The sequence below is a fragment of the Panthera pardus genome, unplaced genomic scaffold (genome assembly GCF_024362965.1).
Source record: "Panthera pardus isolate Hobbes unplaced genomic scaffold, ASM2436296v1 HiC_scaffold_17, whole genome shotgun sequence".
NCBI lineage: Eukaryota > Metazoa > Chordata > Mammalia > Carnivora > Felidae > Panthera > Panthera pardus.
In genome coordinates, this window is record NW_026526732.1 from 77,620,746 (window position 1) to 77,637,553 (window position 16,808).

A 16,808-nucleotide genomic window follows, 5' to 3' on the forward strand; every position below is an offset into this window, starting at 1 on the left:
TAATAAGCATGTAATTGGAATCCCAGAACAGGGAAGACAGATTGGAAAAGAAGCAATGCTTGAAGAGATAATGACCAAAAACTTTTCAAAACTAATGAAAGACTCATCAGTGAGACTCAGTAATAAATGTTTATTAACAGTGGAATGGATAAATTAATTGTGGTATATTCACATAGTAATAAAAAACAAGATATTGTTATACACAACAATAGAAATGAACTGCACAGACATAATAATGAGTAAAATACACCAAAATTTACATTTATATGAAGGTCAAGAACAGGCAAAGATTATTTTTTATGGTCTAATAATATTCCATTGTGTATATGCACTACATTTTCTTTCAGCCATAAAAAGGAATGAAATCTTGCCATTTTTAAAGACATGGATGGAACTAAAAAGGATAATGCTAAGGGAAATAATTCAGTCAGAGAATGATAAATACCATATGATTTCACTCATATGTGGAATTTGAGACACAAACAAACAAACAAACAAACAAACGAAAGGAACAAAGGACAAAAAGAGGGAGAGACAAATCACGAAACAGACTCTTAACCATAGAGAATAAAGTGATGCTTACCAGAGGGGAGGTGGGTGGGGGAGATGGGTGAAACAGGTGATGGGGATTAAGGAGTGCACTTGTTATGAGGAGCACTGGTGATATATGGAAGTGCTGAATCACTGTATTGTACACCTGAAACAAATATAACACTGTATGTTAACTATATTGGAATTTAAAAATGTAGGAAAGATTAATCTATGGTGATAGAAGTCCGATTAATGGTTAACTCTGGGGGAATAATAACTAAGAAGACCACAAAATATCTTTCTGAGTGTTGGAAATATTCTATATTTGGATCTGGATGGTGATTACCTTCATGTGTGTGTATGTGTCCGTGTGTATATTTGTATGTGTATCCATGTGTATATATATTTGTTGATTTCTTAAGATTTGTGTGCTTCCTAAATTTTGTATTTCAATAAAGACAGAACAGAGTGAAAAACTAAAACATATTGTCTGTGTTGATTTAGGGTTGTGGTGGAAAAAATGCTGAGAGTAATACATATGGAGAAATCATTCTTACTTAACCAGATGGTAAATTGAATAAATGTGATGCTTCAAATAAAAGAAAGATATTGGAAATAGATTCATTTCAATATAACTTCTGGAGATGGATTAAACATTGTTTATTGGGCCAAGGACTTCATTTTAAAGATAGGTGAATGAATTATGAATAATTTTGTCAATCATAACTTAATTTGTTGTTCCCTAGATAAGCAATAACATAAATCATTGTATAACTAGAATGTAAACAAAAACTCATCTATAACCTTATATACCATTGCTTAAGATTATAAGCGGAAAGTAGGTTGAATTAGGAGGCTGAGAATTAAACACTGTATGTTCTGGCAAAGAGAATGTTAAATGATTTTATGTGTGCTGCTTACAGGATTTGTTTTTATAAAGATAATCTCTGAGAATATTTAGAAGTTTGTAGAGTAATGAACTGGAGGATATTTTAAAACCTGAGTATAAGCCAGAATCAGCAGAAAAGGCTAACGATCACAATCCTCTAACTGGTTTCTTCAGCAAATAGCTTTGGTCAGGAGCAATGTTTTAGAAATTTCTCCTCCTTCTTTTGAGAATTGTTGGCATTTGTGTGTACTGATTGATGCTTGTTAAAGACAGAGAACCACAAATAATCTAAGGAGAATTTAGTTCCATCTTTTTTTTTTTTTCTAGAAATACTTATCATTTAAATCCTTCACATAAGTATGGCCATAGTTTGTGGGGCCCGGTACAAAATGAAAATGCAGGACTTCTCCAAAATTAAAAACTTCAACATAATGGTGGCAGAGCATTAAACCAGGCATGGGGCTCTAGGTAGCTGCACGAGTTGTGTGCACACAGAGCTGGCTCTTCTTATCACGACATTCAAACCATTTGAGCTACCCCTGGCAAACTGCCACCTGGTCATCTACCTTCTCCCCTCATCTTCCAGCCAGGACACTTGGCTTGCAGTTCCTGAGACACTTTGTGCTGGTCATGTATTCATGTCTTCATGCGCATGGTTCATTTTCTTCCAAGAATGTTCTTTACTACCTAGTCCGTCTGATATTTTCTGTATATTTTTATCTATTTACTCTCCTGAGAGAATTACCCACTCCTTCCTTGAGTCGCCTCTGACCTTATGAAATCTCTACTATTATACTTGCTATATTTTATTGGCATTTTTGTTTACTTGTTTGCTTTTTAAAATGTGAGTTCATTCTGGTCAGGAATTGTGTTTTATTTATATTGTTGCATTGAACAAAGTAGATATTTAATAAATATTTATTTGCAAATGGACAAAGGAGTAGAATTCTAAAGATACAAAATGGAGAGAGTTCAGCTACATTTAAAATAAAAAATAAAATTATTTTTTCTTATTGAGATAGTGTATGACATACTTTTTTTTAAAAATGCAAAAAAAAAAATAAGAAAAACTGAACTTAATCTTTTTGGTTCCTCTTATTCCCTATTTAATTAATCTTTTAGAATTTGATATGCAAACTGGTAATTTAATACTGATTTAATCTAATATATTTTACTTTCACATTTTTGTCTTTTGGTGCTAGGATCAGTAAGTCTACCTCATGTAAATAAGAAGACAAAAGAGTTATTAGTAGTAATATTTTGGAATAAACTTTTCCCAAAGAGATTATTATATCCTGAATCATAAATGAACCAATGACTGAACCCTACTAGTAACTGGGCTAGTAATAATTGCTTTCCTTAATTTTTTACATACAGAACAGTTTTTTATTGCTATTTCCATACAACATGGCCAAATTCTTTCTTGTATTCTTCACAATAATTTCCACCAACTGCTGGAAAGTTAACAGGTATGAGTTGAAATATAAACTTACAGTTTCTCTAAGGTTTTATGCTGCCGTTTCACTCAATGAGACATTACTTTCCAGTCCCAAGGGTCAAGATCATGAATCATTTTATTTTCCTTTTTTTTTTTCCTTCAGAAAAAGTAATTCATCTGAGAGGGCTGACACAGTCTGGGTACTATAAAAAGCTCTGTTTAATAGCAGGCAAGTTGAAGAAGGAGGAGACACCTCTATGAGCAAAGGGTAGACTGAGGAGATTTCTGGCCTTGTCTGTAGTCTGGAAGAAAACAGGGACACAGAAGCAAGTGGAAATAGAATGAGGAATAAACATCATCCAGACAGTGGTAAGCTGCAGTAAGGATAATCACATAGAGAACCTTAATCCTCCCAGCAAGGCTGTTTCAAATCATCTTTATTGGACATCCACAGTTTTTGGAAGACATGGTCTCAGTTCTGTTGGAGCCTAAATTCTAAGAAAACAGATGGATGGAGTGACTATTACATGATAGATTTTCACATTTATTTCATTCTCTATTTCGGGGTGGGGAAAGCATAACTGGTTATGGTTATGGTAGGTGGGAAAATACTTTTGTTTTCAATTTATTCCAGGTAAATTGCATGAGAGAATTGAGGTGGCTTTTGGAGAAAAGAGGCATGGGACAGAATTATGAGAAGCATAGTGGATGGCATGTGAATATATTTTCTTTTTACATTTGTCTTGTGATCGATTCAAAGGCTATTCACATGTGAATCAATATTTGAAAGGGAAATTTAAAGAATAAAGCAGAGGGACATGATATCCATAGAAGGACAACCTGAAAACATACTGGGGCAATTCATTCATTCATTCATTCATTCACCCATGACATTGCTTAATGTTTGCCAGACAAGCTAGTAGATCCCACTGGCCTCTGTTCCCAATTTCTTAATGGAATGACAAGAAACCAGAGCTATCCTTAACCTCAGTTCTGCAACAACTAGTTTATTGCCATTTCTCAACCAGGTTACATTCCTTTTTTTAGTCAACTTCACTAGGATATACAGGCTGGCAATAGAAAATTAACTTATATGTATAATTAAATATATTAAAAATATATAGCATATTCTATGTATTTATAGTAAATACACATGTAATTACCAGTATATAATTAAATTTATATGTATGTATTGAGGAATACAAAGAAAAGTAAAATATCATTATTTTCATGAAATTTCTGTCATATCATAAGTATCTGGATGATTAATTTCTCCAGGACTTATGAAAAATTTATTTAAAAATGCAAAATAGTTTCCATTACATCTGGAAGTAACATAGCCATTATTGATGCAGCGATAGTAATAATAATAATAGCTAACATATATTATGTACTTACTATGTACCAGGTATGCCAAATACTTTAAGTATATTAATAGTCTCAAACTCACAATTTTGTGAGAGACATACTGTTATTGTTCCTATTTTCTAGATGCGAAAACAGAGGTTCAGGGTGTTTAAATCACTTGCCAGTGTCACAAAGATAGAAAGGAGCTGGGATTTAAGTATCATCTGTCTGTCTGCAGAAACCAACTCCTTAACTCCCACACTTCCCTGAATGCTCAGTGTTAGTGATTTAGCAAAATATTTAATAGATGTGTAATTCTTCCAGAGTGTGAAGCTACTTCATGTCAGTTCATCACTAGTCTTCATGGAAGAAAGATTTATCTTGTGCATTACCACACAGAAAAGTGGAAAAACACAAAATTTTACACTCTTCTTGATCTTTCAACTCAAGTCATTTAGGAATTTTACCATTTCCTTCTCTGGCCTGTGGGCCATTGTTATTTTTCATACTTACAATTCAAATTCCCACAGGAACCGTATTAGGAGGTTTTTCTTTTTCTCTGGTAGATAGCCAGACAGCTGACAGGAAATGCTAGGAGGAAACCTAAGAATTTGAAGAAGTTATTTCCAAAGTCACCTAGCATTCCTTTCATTTAATTCACTTTTTTTCCCCCTCTGTACAGCTATTTTCCTTCTCTCCTTGCCCTCACCCCTTTCCCCCTCAATTTAAGACATACAATGGGGATTCCTCCTTCTATTTCTTTAGTCTCCCTCAGACCCATCCCCTTAGTTTATTCTAAATGTCTTATTTGTATATTATTCTGAAGGAAACAAAAATGAGCTCTCTGTGGTATAAATATCATGGCAATATTTCTCCTCTTTCAAATTTTGGACATGAGTGAATGAACTATGGGATATATGGGATATTAGTAGTCCAAGATGTGCTGAGGTCAAGGGAATGCAAGGTGGTCATTACCTGGGAATCCAGAGGCTCAAGCTTTTCTGATAGGCACTGATGACCCCAGGGCAGGCAGGGCTGGCCCACTGGGCCAGTTGTTACTGCAAACAATGTCCCTTACTCACTGTGCTAAAATAATTAGCTCTACTTTATTTCTCCTTTCAGCTGTGAGTTCCCTTAAATATTTTCCCTTGCACAGCAGTGCTGTCCATCTCTGTACCCCAACCCATCTCTCCAGCTGCTAATTCCTCGGTGAGTTGGCACTCTGTCCTGAAGGAAGGAAAGTGCTACAGAATGCACTTGATCTGGTGTGTCAATAACACATCTCTTGTAAGTAAAAGGTCAATGAAGAACAGTTACAGCAAGTTGGTGACTTGCTCAGACAAAGCTGCACAAATGTGAGCTCCATGCTTGGACAGAAGCCACACGGGCAGCATGAGTGGCCCTCTAAATTCAAAGAACTGGACTCAGATGTCAAGCCTTTTGGAGACATAAAACCATGCTCTGGGGGATTGCTATATTCATAAATATTACTTTTAATGTTGTCAAAGCATCATATGTTGTTACTTTGCCAAATTAATGGAGTTTATTCCCAGAATGATATAAAAGGAGCAATATTTTCTGCCACTCCTGCTTGAGGCTACTTTAGTAGTTTATTCATAAAGTTTACAGACACAGCCATAGATTATGTGAGTGTTGGTAGAACTGTAAATCAACTGTGTGTGTGTACATGTGTGTGCATGCACACATGTGATGCATCCTTCAGAAGCCAGAATAGGATAGATTTTCAGTGCCTTGGACCCAGGCCACAGATTCTGTCTGAGTGTACTCATTTCAAAGTGGTGTGCAAGGAGTCACTGCTGTGGAATGATCTCATTTATGATGTGGATGGGAAATGGAAATTCCAGTTCTGTTTTTACTTCAGAAGATTTTTGTCTTTTTGGTTTCCATTTAAATACTAAAACATTTAAATGCAAAACACAAGTAGATTTTTTTCCCAACATACCTTATTTCATACTTCCCATTTTACTACTTAATTACTTTTACTCAGTAATAACGTATTACTGGATGAAAGGGCTGCTTAAAGAACTTGGATCAGATTTTATTACCTGATGATCTTTTTATCTGATCAGTTTGAAATTTAATGGTCAGTATAAAATTTTGCTGATTTATTTCTAATTTAAAAAACCACTTTTAAGTGGTGGACATGGATTCTTGTCAATAAGATCTTATATTAATGTTCTTATTTTTTCCTGGAGGATTCTGAATGTGCTTAAAGAGCTATATTTAGGAAGGGCCTCATGCAACATCTGGGTAGTTGTGTAGCAGCTGGGTAACAGCACATAAGGAGCTTGACTTAAAGCTCAGAACGCTAATTAAGAAAGAGCCTAGTGTTTAGCTCCAAAGCCAAGAGGAAAGCAATGTGGGAGGTAATTATCCAATTTGGGATATTGCTTGGGTAAAAGAGTTACTGTGTTAATAAAAATATAATGAGACCTACTTGCCTGGGGCTGCTGTGTATTTTTGCATATCTCCCCCTGGATATATCTCCAGGTGCAGTGTGGCCCAGTGAGATGTGTTTTACTCTTTGCACTTACTCAATGAGAAGATGGGAGTCTACTTCCTGAAAAACACTGAACATGGACATGACAGTGGGAAAGTAAATGACATAAGGATGGCAAGATAGTCCTCCCATTATTCTTGGTATTGGTGAGGCTACTCTGATGTATTCAGTCTTAAGCATTCTATTCTAATTTTAAGAGAGATGAGTGATAAGGAGAATAAAAGAATGAAAACTAAAGATTATAAAATGGGATAGGAAGGAGGGTTAGAGATCACAGTCACTGGTGTGGGGAAGAGGCATCTACAAATACAACATTTAACTTACAGTGAAAGTATGTTATGAGTCCAGTGAGAATCACCTCTTAGGATTGGACAGTTGGAAATTAGCTTGGAAAAAAATATAGCCCTTTTGCTTTTCTGTAAACTGGAACAAATATAGAGTTTTTTTTTTTTTAAAGGTAAAAGGCATTTTTATCACAGGAATAATGGACAAAGAAGTTGTTTTGGGTCCATCTCAAAGGTTCTCTTCTCTCCTAGGGTGATTCGAAGACCAGTGAGAGGGCTTCTGCCCTCTGGTCTGTTCTGGTTTTCAGTATTTATAACATTAGATTCTTTTGAGTTTCTTCTCATTTACAGCTTATTTTCTCCAGTACTCCAATAGTCCTTTGATCCCCCAACTCCCTGGCCTTCTACCCATGGGTATCAGCACTCTTCACTGTCCTTCGTCCCGTTGCTGGCCTCTCTCCCTTCCTTACCAGCCTAAGTTCCAAAGCCAACCATCAGGTCACTCCCTGAGCACATGCTGGGCTACCTTTTGCCTCTCTCATGTTGTAGAAATCTCTTAGCAAACTCAAAGGCCTGGTTAAATCCAAGAGTTGGTTGCTCTGTGCCTGCCTCGGTACAGCTCAACTCAGCTGGAGAAAATGCTTGACTGCTGACTGGTATCACCTTAAACTTATCACCACAAACATCAAATGGGCCTTCAATATGCTGCTGGACAATGATTCTAAACATCCCAGCTCTTTACTCTCCCACACTCCTGGACATTGATTTCATATATTCTCCTCTCTGCTCCAACTTCCAACACCTTCTCTCTCATCTTGACTCTCAGCTGGTGCCTCATTTCCTGCTTCATGGATCATATTGAGGCAAACAGAAGAGAACAGCCCCAGATTACTATCACCCTACCTCACTAGCAACCACATCCTCTTCCTATGGTCCACACTGTAGAAGATCTCGCTGTGCCAGTGCTCTCACTCTTGCACACTAGATCCCATCCCATTGGACATTGCTCCAGCAAGTTTCCTCCCTTTGTCTTTTGTCTTTTTTGTTCTTTCAGTGGCACCATCAGCATATATACATGATACTTTTTCTTTCAATTTAAAAAATTTTTCATTTTTCCCTCTTCCCCTTGCCAGCTGCCATCTTGTTTCTTTGCTTCTCTTTGTGTTAGAACTCCTCTAATGATTTTTTCCATGCTCATTGTCTCCATTCCCTCTTAAGCCCACTTTAGCCAGGTTTATGCCCCTAATATGTCACCAGGATGGCTCTTGTCAAAGTTACAGGGATCTCCAAGTTGCTAAAGCCACTGAATAATATTCAGTCCTCATCTTGTGTCCCAACCGTATGTTTGACAGAGCTTTATCACCCCTTCTTCTTTGACATACTTTAACTTCCAGCATATCACATTTTAAAAATTTCTTCCGATCTTATCAATTACTCCTTCTTGGTCTCCTTTCTTGTCCTTTGCTCCTTTTCCTTCTAATGCTAGAGTACTCTGGGTTCTGTTCTTAGTCCTCTTCCCCTTTTTATATTATTATATCTCTTGTTGCTTTCACCCAGTTCCATGGTTTTAAATATCATCTGCATGCTGATGTCCCTAATTAATATTTCCAGCTCATATTATCTTATGAAATTCAGATTTAAAAATTTTTTTTTAATATTTACTTATTTTTGAGAGATAGAGACACAGAGCATGAGTGGGGTAGGGCAGAGAGGGAGAGACAGAATCCAAAGCAGGCTCCAGGTTCTGAGCTGTCAGCACAGAGCCCGATGCGGGGCTCAAACCCACGAACTGGGACATCATGACCCACCGAGCCACCCAGGCAGCCATGAACTTTCGATTTTTATATACAACTGGTTGCCTGACATCTCTAGTTAGATATTTAATAAAAACGTCAAATTCCACATGCTCAAATTGATTTCCCTTGATCCTTCCCCCCAAATCTGTCCTACCTTCAACATTTTCCATATCAGTCAATGACAATTCCATTTCTCCATTTGCTTACATCCAAAACCTTGGAATCATCCTTGGATCTTCCCTTTCTTTCATATTCTAGGTCCAACACATCAAGACATTCTGTTCTCTCTACCTTGAAAATATAACCAGAATCTAACCACTCTTTGTTCCCAAGACTGTGGCAATATTTGCTTATGCTTTTTCCTCTTGCTTGTATCAGACTCCCAACTGGTCTCCTGGCTTCTACTCTGGTCCCTAATACTTTTTATTTTCAACCTAGCAGTCCATCATCTTTAAAAAAGGTAATTTAGATCATGTTGCTTCTCTGCTCTAACCTTGTAATGGCTCCCATATTCCCTAATTAAAAAATAAAATCTTTACACTGTCCTAAGAAGACTATATTAGTATTCTAGTGCTGTACCACAAACTTGGTGAGTTAAAACAACAGAAGTTTATTCTTTCACAGTTCTGGGAGCCAGAAGTATGAAATCAAGGTATTAGCATGCTGTCTCTGAAGGCTCTAAGGAAGAATCTTCCTTGTCTTTTCCAGCTTCTGGTAGCTCTAAGTGTTCCCTGGCTGTACTGCTCCAATCTGTGCCTCCATCTTCAAATAGACTTTCCTCCTTTCTCTAATAAGAACACTTGTTATCATATTTAAGTCCACTCAGATAAACCATGGTGATCTCATAATGAGATTATTAATTTATTTGCATTGGCAAAGAGTTTTTTCAAATAAGATCACATTTACAGGATCCAGGTGTTAAGATATGGGCATATATTTTTGGGAGCTACCTTTTAACCCACTATAGAGCCCCACCTACTATGGACCTCTATTATCTTGGACCTCTCTATCACTCTCCCCCATGATCACCTTGTTGCAAACCATACTGGACTCCTTGATTTTTTCAAACATTCCAAGCACTTATGGATTAGAGTCTTTTCACTGGCCATTCTCACTGCCTGGGACACTCTACCTCCAGATATCAACATGGCTCACTCCCTCATGTTACAATCTCATGAAGTGTCCCCTACTCTATTTAAAATTGTAATGTTCATCTTCCTTTTCACGCTGCTCTTATTTTCCATTTTTTTTTCTTCCATTCTGGTTGAATGGGACATTCTTCTGCTTCATGTGGTGTTGGCTGGGGTACTAGGATGGCTTGAAGGTCCAAATGGCTTCAGACATATGGCTGGGAGTAATTTCTGGCTGCCAGATGGGAGTTTAGTTGGAACTGTTGGCAAGAGGCTTTATTCTCTTCCATGTGGCCTCTCTATTTAGCTTCTTGGGCTTCCTTACTGGTTGGTGGCTGACTTCCAAGAAGGAGAATTGTAAGAGAAAGAAAGTAGAAGCTCTCAGTCTTCTTCAGGTCTGGGCTCAGAAGTATGAGAATATTACCTCTACTGTAATCTTTTAGTCAAAGTTTCAAGGGCAGTCTAGATTAAAGAGGAGGGAGAATAAATTACACCTCTCACTTGAGGAGAGGGTGGAATATTTGTACAGGGAGAGAAGAAAGTTATGGTAACCATCTTTGGAGACTGTCTACCAAGAGGATCTTCCAGGATTCTTGATATCATATCATGGTATGGTTGCCCATCAAAATGGATAGCTTTATCTTTGAGTTGATTCTTTTTTCATCCTGCCACTGTGTTATTGAGGAGTTTTACTGATCTTAAAAAATATATATAAGAAATATTTTGAGATTTTAAAATGAGAAACACACAGATAAATCAGTTCACTAGCAATCTTCAATGTTTTTGCATTAAGCTTATGCAAACTGCTATATCTAGAGTGGGGGAAGGAAAATCCATTGTTAGATCTAAATGGTTTGAATTTTATATAGTTTCATACTCAGAGAAATTACTGTTTTACATTATTATTGTTAGGTAATAGAGATCCAATCTATAATCATATAGAAGAGGAAATCATTAGTGTATGTAATATTGTAAAGGTCCCAAACCTTCCAATGATGGTTGATGATTTTAGAAAATCCCAATATATTTGAGTAAGACTTCCTGCTCTTAGCTGATAAAATCAGTGATTAAATAAGAGCATATCTAATGGAGTCTAAAGTTTACTAATTTCTGAAGAGATTTTTCCACCTCCATTATACTACATTTCCTAAGGTTAAAAATATGGAGATAAGTCTCTTTTGCTTATATCCACTTTCTGACTGCCTTAGCTTGGACTGCCATACATAAACTACCATATACTGGGTAGCTTAAACAACAGAAACTTATTTCTCACAGTTCTGGAGTCTGGATGTCTGATATTAGGGTACCAACATGATTAGATTCTGATGAGAACCCTTTTTCTGGCTTATAGATGCCTGCCTTCTCATTGTGTTCTCACAAGGCAGAGAGAAAGAGAAGGAAAGCTTTCTGGTATCTCTTTTTATAAGTGCACTAATCACATCATGAGCCTTCATGACCTCATTCAAACATACTCTCAAAGGCTCCATCTCCAATACCATCACACTGTGTGTCAGGGCTTCAGCTTATGAATCTGGGGGGACATAATTCAGTCCATAGCACTCACTCATTCCTTTCATTTCTCCATGTAGAGTCTATTGGTAACATGAGAATAGAACAAATGAGAAGCAAAGAACACCTTCCAATTTAAGTTCTATAAAATCAATTTGTCAGCAAATTTTATTTATTTGAAATTCTTTGGTAATCTTATTCTTTTCAAAAGAGAAAAATATTCAGCCAGGAATATATAAGATTGGCATAGAAGGCAGAATAAGGCACCCCCCCAAAGATATTCATGTCTTAAATGCCTGGAATTGGTGAGTATGTTTTCTTATAATCACACAAGGCATTTTATAGATGTGATTAAAGTTACAGACTTTGAGATGGAGAAATTATCATAGGTTATTCAGGTGGACTCAATCTAATCATATGAGTTCTTAAAAGTGGAAGAGGCTGGAAAAAGAGTGGGTCAGAGAGATGCAATATTAAAAGAACTCAACCTGCCATTTCTGCCTTTGAAGATGCAAGAAGGGGGTCTCTAGAAGCCAGGAATGCCCCTTAGCTGATACCCAGCTAAGAAACAAGAACCTCAGCCTACAGCCTATAAGTACAACTGAATTCTGTCATTAACTCAAATTATTAGGAAACATTCTCTCCTAAATGAGCAGGAAACATTCTCCCCTAGAGATTCTAAAAATGTATATAGCTTGCCAATACCTCCATTTTAGTCCAGTGAGACCTGTACTGGACTTCTGACCTACAGAAATTTAGGATTTGTGTTGTTTTTGTTTGTTTGTTTGTTTGTTTAAGTTTTTACTTATTTAAGCAATCTCTACACTCAACGTGGGGCTTGAACTTAAACCCCAAGATCAAGAGTCACATACTCTTCCAACTAAGCCAGCCAGGCGCCCCAGGGTTTGTATGGTTTGAAGCCACTAAATTTGTGGTAATTTATTATGTTGTAATTTGTTATTGTAATTAGAAAACTAATATTTGGTTATGAATTGATGTCCTCAGTCTCCAAATTCTAAATGTCAAAGATGGAAGAATTCTTTACTTTTAATCAAATGGATGACCTCTGTTTTAGCAACTATTTTAGAACCATCAGAGACATTTTAAGAATCACTGTAGCACTCTGTTTTTTGAAAGCAGTTATATTGTGTTGGTAAACTATGGCTTTTGCCATATTTCTATGTGAATCAGGAGAAACTTTGAGGGACAAAATGACTGGATTGGTATAGTAAATAGGTGATGTACAACAACAGGTATAGGAGTTGGTGGGAGTATCTGGCAGATTCAGAAGTTGAACAGAGGCTCAACTCCATAGTTCTGCTATAATATTCCTTATTAAGGAAAGTGGCATCTTGGTTTTAGAACCATGACAAAAAGAGGCTCATAACCTTGTTGTTAATTTCCATCATGCCATATGCTTGCCTGCAGAGCTGAGAGACATCTGAAATGCTGTGCTTTTTTTGGTCAGTGGAAGAAGGAACCTTGAAGTCTCACATTCCTATAAAATGGATTGTCATGAGTGTGCTGTAGAGGCAATGCTGTTTAGGCATCCTGCCTGTCCATTTAGTAATCAGCCTTGACAATGACTAAATTAGTAGTCTCAGTGGTAACATTGAAACATAATAAATTTCTTTATTTAAAATTAAAGTATTAAAATTTATGAATATTATTATCCAATATACTGAAGAATGAATAAGAAAAGACAAAAGCTTATAGGAATTTCAAGTAATTTTACCAAAGGAACCATCTATTTATTCTACTAGCCACTTATACATAAAGTATACTTCTCTCATGGTAGCCTTATTTGTTTGTTAACATTTTTCAGCTGATAAGGCTGACATGAATCTATAACTAAAAGGCCAAGGATACAAATAAAGCATGATAATTATTAAAATACATTGAAATATATTTAAAAATAATCCCTCATAATAATAATAAATAATGATGATGTGGTTTTTTTCTAAAGTACTATTTTTAAAAAGGAAGGGATACTGTGGCACCTGGGTGGCTCAGTCGGTTAAGTGTCTGACTCCTGATCTTGGCTCAGGTCATGATCTCACAGTTCATGAATTCAAGCCCTGCATTGGGCTCCGTGCTGATAGCATGAAGCCTGCTTGGGATTCTCTCTCTCCTTCTCTCTGCTCCTCCCCCACTGTGCTCTCTTTCTTTCACAATAAATAAATAAAATTTTTTGTAAAAGGAGAAGATTCTTATTATGCTAGGAACTTTAATGACTGCTGAGTCTTAATCTCCTGAGTAAGGACAGATGTGTGAATTTGGAGATCCTCCTTGGGAAGAGATGCTTTCAGTGGCTCATAAGTCAATCCATACCCACAAATCCCACAAGTAAAGCCACACCTTCTTATATATTTACTTCATCTCCTTTTCCTCTCTTCTGTCTTGTGTGACTAAGGAGATGTACAATCTTGAAAAACTAATAGGTTGCCACCTGAGGTTTCCTGCTTTATGACATACACCCCTTATTTATTTAGTTTTTTTTTCTCACACATTCTGTTTTCTGTTAGTCCACCTAACTAGGAGGTAGTGTGCTTTTGAATTTTCATTTTTCTTAGTCTATGTCTATGCAAGATATTTGGTTGTAAATTTAATCTTCACGGTAGGCACTAAGCAGACTTAAAGTTCAGGTTGTTGCATTTTTTCAGTTTTATACTACATAGAAAAGTCACAAAATGTCATTGAGGACTCACCTCTATCATCTAACTTACCTCTCTGACTTTCAGGACGAGGCACCAGGTACCAAGCAAAAGTGATCCAGGTATTGTGGTGTTGTTTTAATTACTTGGGAGCAAAGATAAGCAACCAGAAGTGGACTCATTTTAAACACACTGAGTAGTTTCAGCTCTTCTTTGTAGATTAAAAACAAAAAGAAATTGACACCAATTATAAAAACATTGAAAAAAGAAAAATTCCAATTTATCTCTTATGCAATTCTGGGCTAAGGAACACTTTAGCTTTTGGTAAATGGAGGAATGATGAAACTAGAATTATCAGGGGGATCGTTTCACTTCAGGCAGATTACTAGGAGTACAGACAAATTAAAATAAGACTATCTGCTGAGCTGTAGTATATTGCATTAATCCTCCATCAAGTTTGAATCCAGGTGATAAGTTCTTATTTTGGGGGATCTTGGACACATGGTGCTTCTCTGAGCTTTGTTTTCTTTATCCATAAAATGGAAATAATAATAATAATGGCTTTACTTAACAAACACAGCTTGGGGGAGAGATGCTATGTGTGAAAGTAGAAAGTATTTTACTGAACATAAAGCATTAGGTACACCAAAACATTATTATCATCATCAGTGCAAAAACTTCTCAGTGTATCTTATTTATTTAGCTTAGTGAAAGGAATTACTGTATCTCTTCAAGAAAAATCCATACTGTTTGTACATGTTTGGTGCTTGTTGCCTTTTTGTGGTAGAATAAAATGTTTCAAAGAATATATTTCCTTGGTTACAGAGGTCAATTTAAGACAATTTCATCTATAAACATGTACTGCATTCTTTGTGGATAGACAATGTTTTCATGAAAATGCAAGTTAGTCATATCCAGTTTGCTTGTCATTTATTACCATTTTGAAGAGTACTATAAAACAGAAGAGTGCTCTAGTTATAAGTATGTAACTCACTAGTATCTCCTACAAAATGATCACCTCTTATAAGTGGCACTGAGACAAAAAATATCAGGATATTACCAGCACTCAGCAGCCCTCTTATGTGCCTGGGGCCTCATTCCCAAGAGTAACTACTTCTAACAGTTTATAGTAATTTTGACAATTTTTATACTTTATATAACTGGAAAATATTGTATATACTCTTTTGTCTCTAGCTTCTTTTGACGTGATCATGAGAGTCATCCACACTGTTTGTTATACACGGTTACAGTGTGATTATTCTCAGGGCTGTGTCAGATTTTGTTTTGCGAATAAACCAGTTTGTTTATTCATAGTATCAATGGGCATTTAGGTAGTTTCCAGTTTGGGGCTATTATCAATAGGGTTTCTAGGAATATTCTCTAGTTAGTACTGTCTTTGGTGAACATATGCACACATTTCTGGTGACTGTGAGGTAGTTTGTGTTCAAGTTTCCCAGCAGTTAACTTTCCCACCAAGAGGATATGTTAACTCCTGCACTCTACTCTTTCACCAAAATTTGCTATTTCCCTTCTCAATTATTTTAGTCATTCTTGTTTATGTCTAGTCACATCTATCTCATAGTAGTTTTGTTTATATTTCCCTAATGATAAATGAGATTGAGCACTTTTGCACTTACTAGCTGACCATTTGGATATTCTGTTTTTGCATATCTTTTCAGGCTTTTCATCATTCTTCTATTAGGTTGTGGGGGGTTTTTTTGTAATGATTTGTAGAAATTATTCATGGCTGGCTAGTATCTTCTTCAACTTGCAGTTTTCCTCTTCACTCTCCTATCATTCCTTTTGATGAACAGAAATTTCTTTTTTCTTTTCTTTTTTTTGGTGGGGGATACATTGTGTAAAAGGATTCCCCTATGAAGTTATTTAACACATGTATCACTTCACACATTCCATCCCCTTTTTGGTAAAAACATTAAGGTTCTACTCTTTTAGCAAATTTCAATGATACAATATGGTGTTATGAACTATAATCGGCCTGTCATACATTTTGATATTCAGACCTGATTTATCTTATAACTGTGAGTTCATGCTTTTTACCAACCTCTCTGTTATTCTAATATATTCCAATTTATGATTTTTATAGTTATTTTTTCTGATTAATAACTATTTGACTAGTTTGTAATAATGAAGATATTTTCCTATCCACAGTGTTATTTAATAATTGGAAATCAGTACCAACAATAAAGCTATACAGAGGAAAAAAAACATATTCAGCTTGATTAATCAAATCCAATTAAGCAAATGACTGACTAAGCAATGAACATGTAGAGATAAATCTTTTAGCTTCATAATCAGTCACTTTAAATCATGTCAGTTTTTTAGGGTAAACAATAGTCCTGTTTTTCCTTTCTTGTATATCTAATTTCAGAAATTTATCAGATTACCTGCAATGACATGCTTCATCCTTTCCTTCATGCCACCAAAAAAAAAAAAAAAAAAAAAAAAAAAAGTAACTCTTTAAATGATTGTAGAGGAAACATCTTGCAAACAGGATAGTGTCAATGATTTCAAGATAGGAATTAAGAGATAAAGAGGAAATGTAAACTGTGGTTTGTAACCTAAAAATCTTCAGGTGTACAAATATTGGCAAAAGTCAATATAAAATACTCCTCTGTTTTCGTCTGTTGACATTACTGGTAAATATTGAAGTCCAAACTACTGCTTTTTGGTGTATAAGGGTTCTTTCTT

General features: G+C 36.0%; 1 long non-coding RNA gene across 1 annotated transcript; it reads right to left on the reverse strand.

Moving 5' to 3' along the window:
* Positions 1 to 496: 496 nt before the first annotated feature.
* Positions 497 to 16,490, reverse strand: LOC109263341 (uncharacterized). Its single transcript, XR_008422972.1, has 4 exons — positions 14,172 to 16,490; positions 6,664 to 6,796; positions 4,719 to 4,808; positions 497 to 697 (listed from the first exon to the last, which is right to left on the reverse strand). It is a non-coding gene; the product is annotated as an uncharacterized LOC109263341 (long non-coding RNA).
* Positions 16,491 to 16,808: the final 318 nt, after the last annotated feature.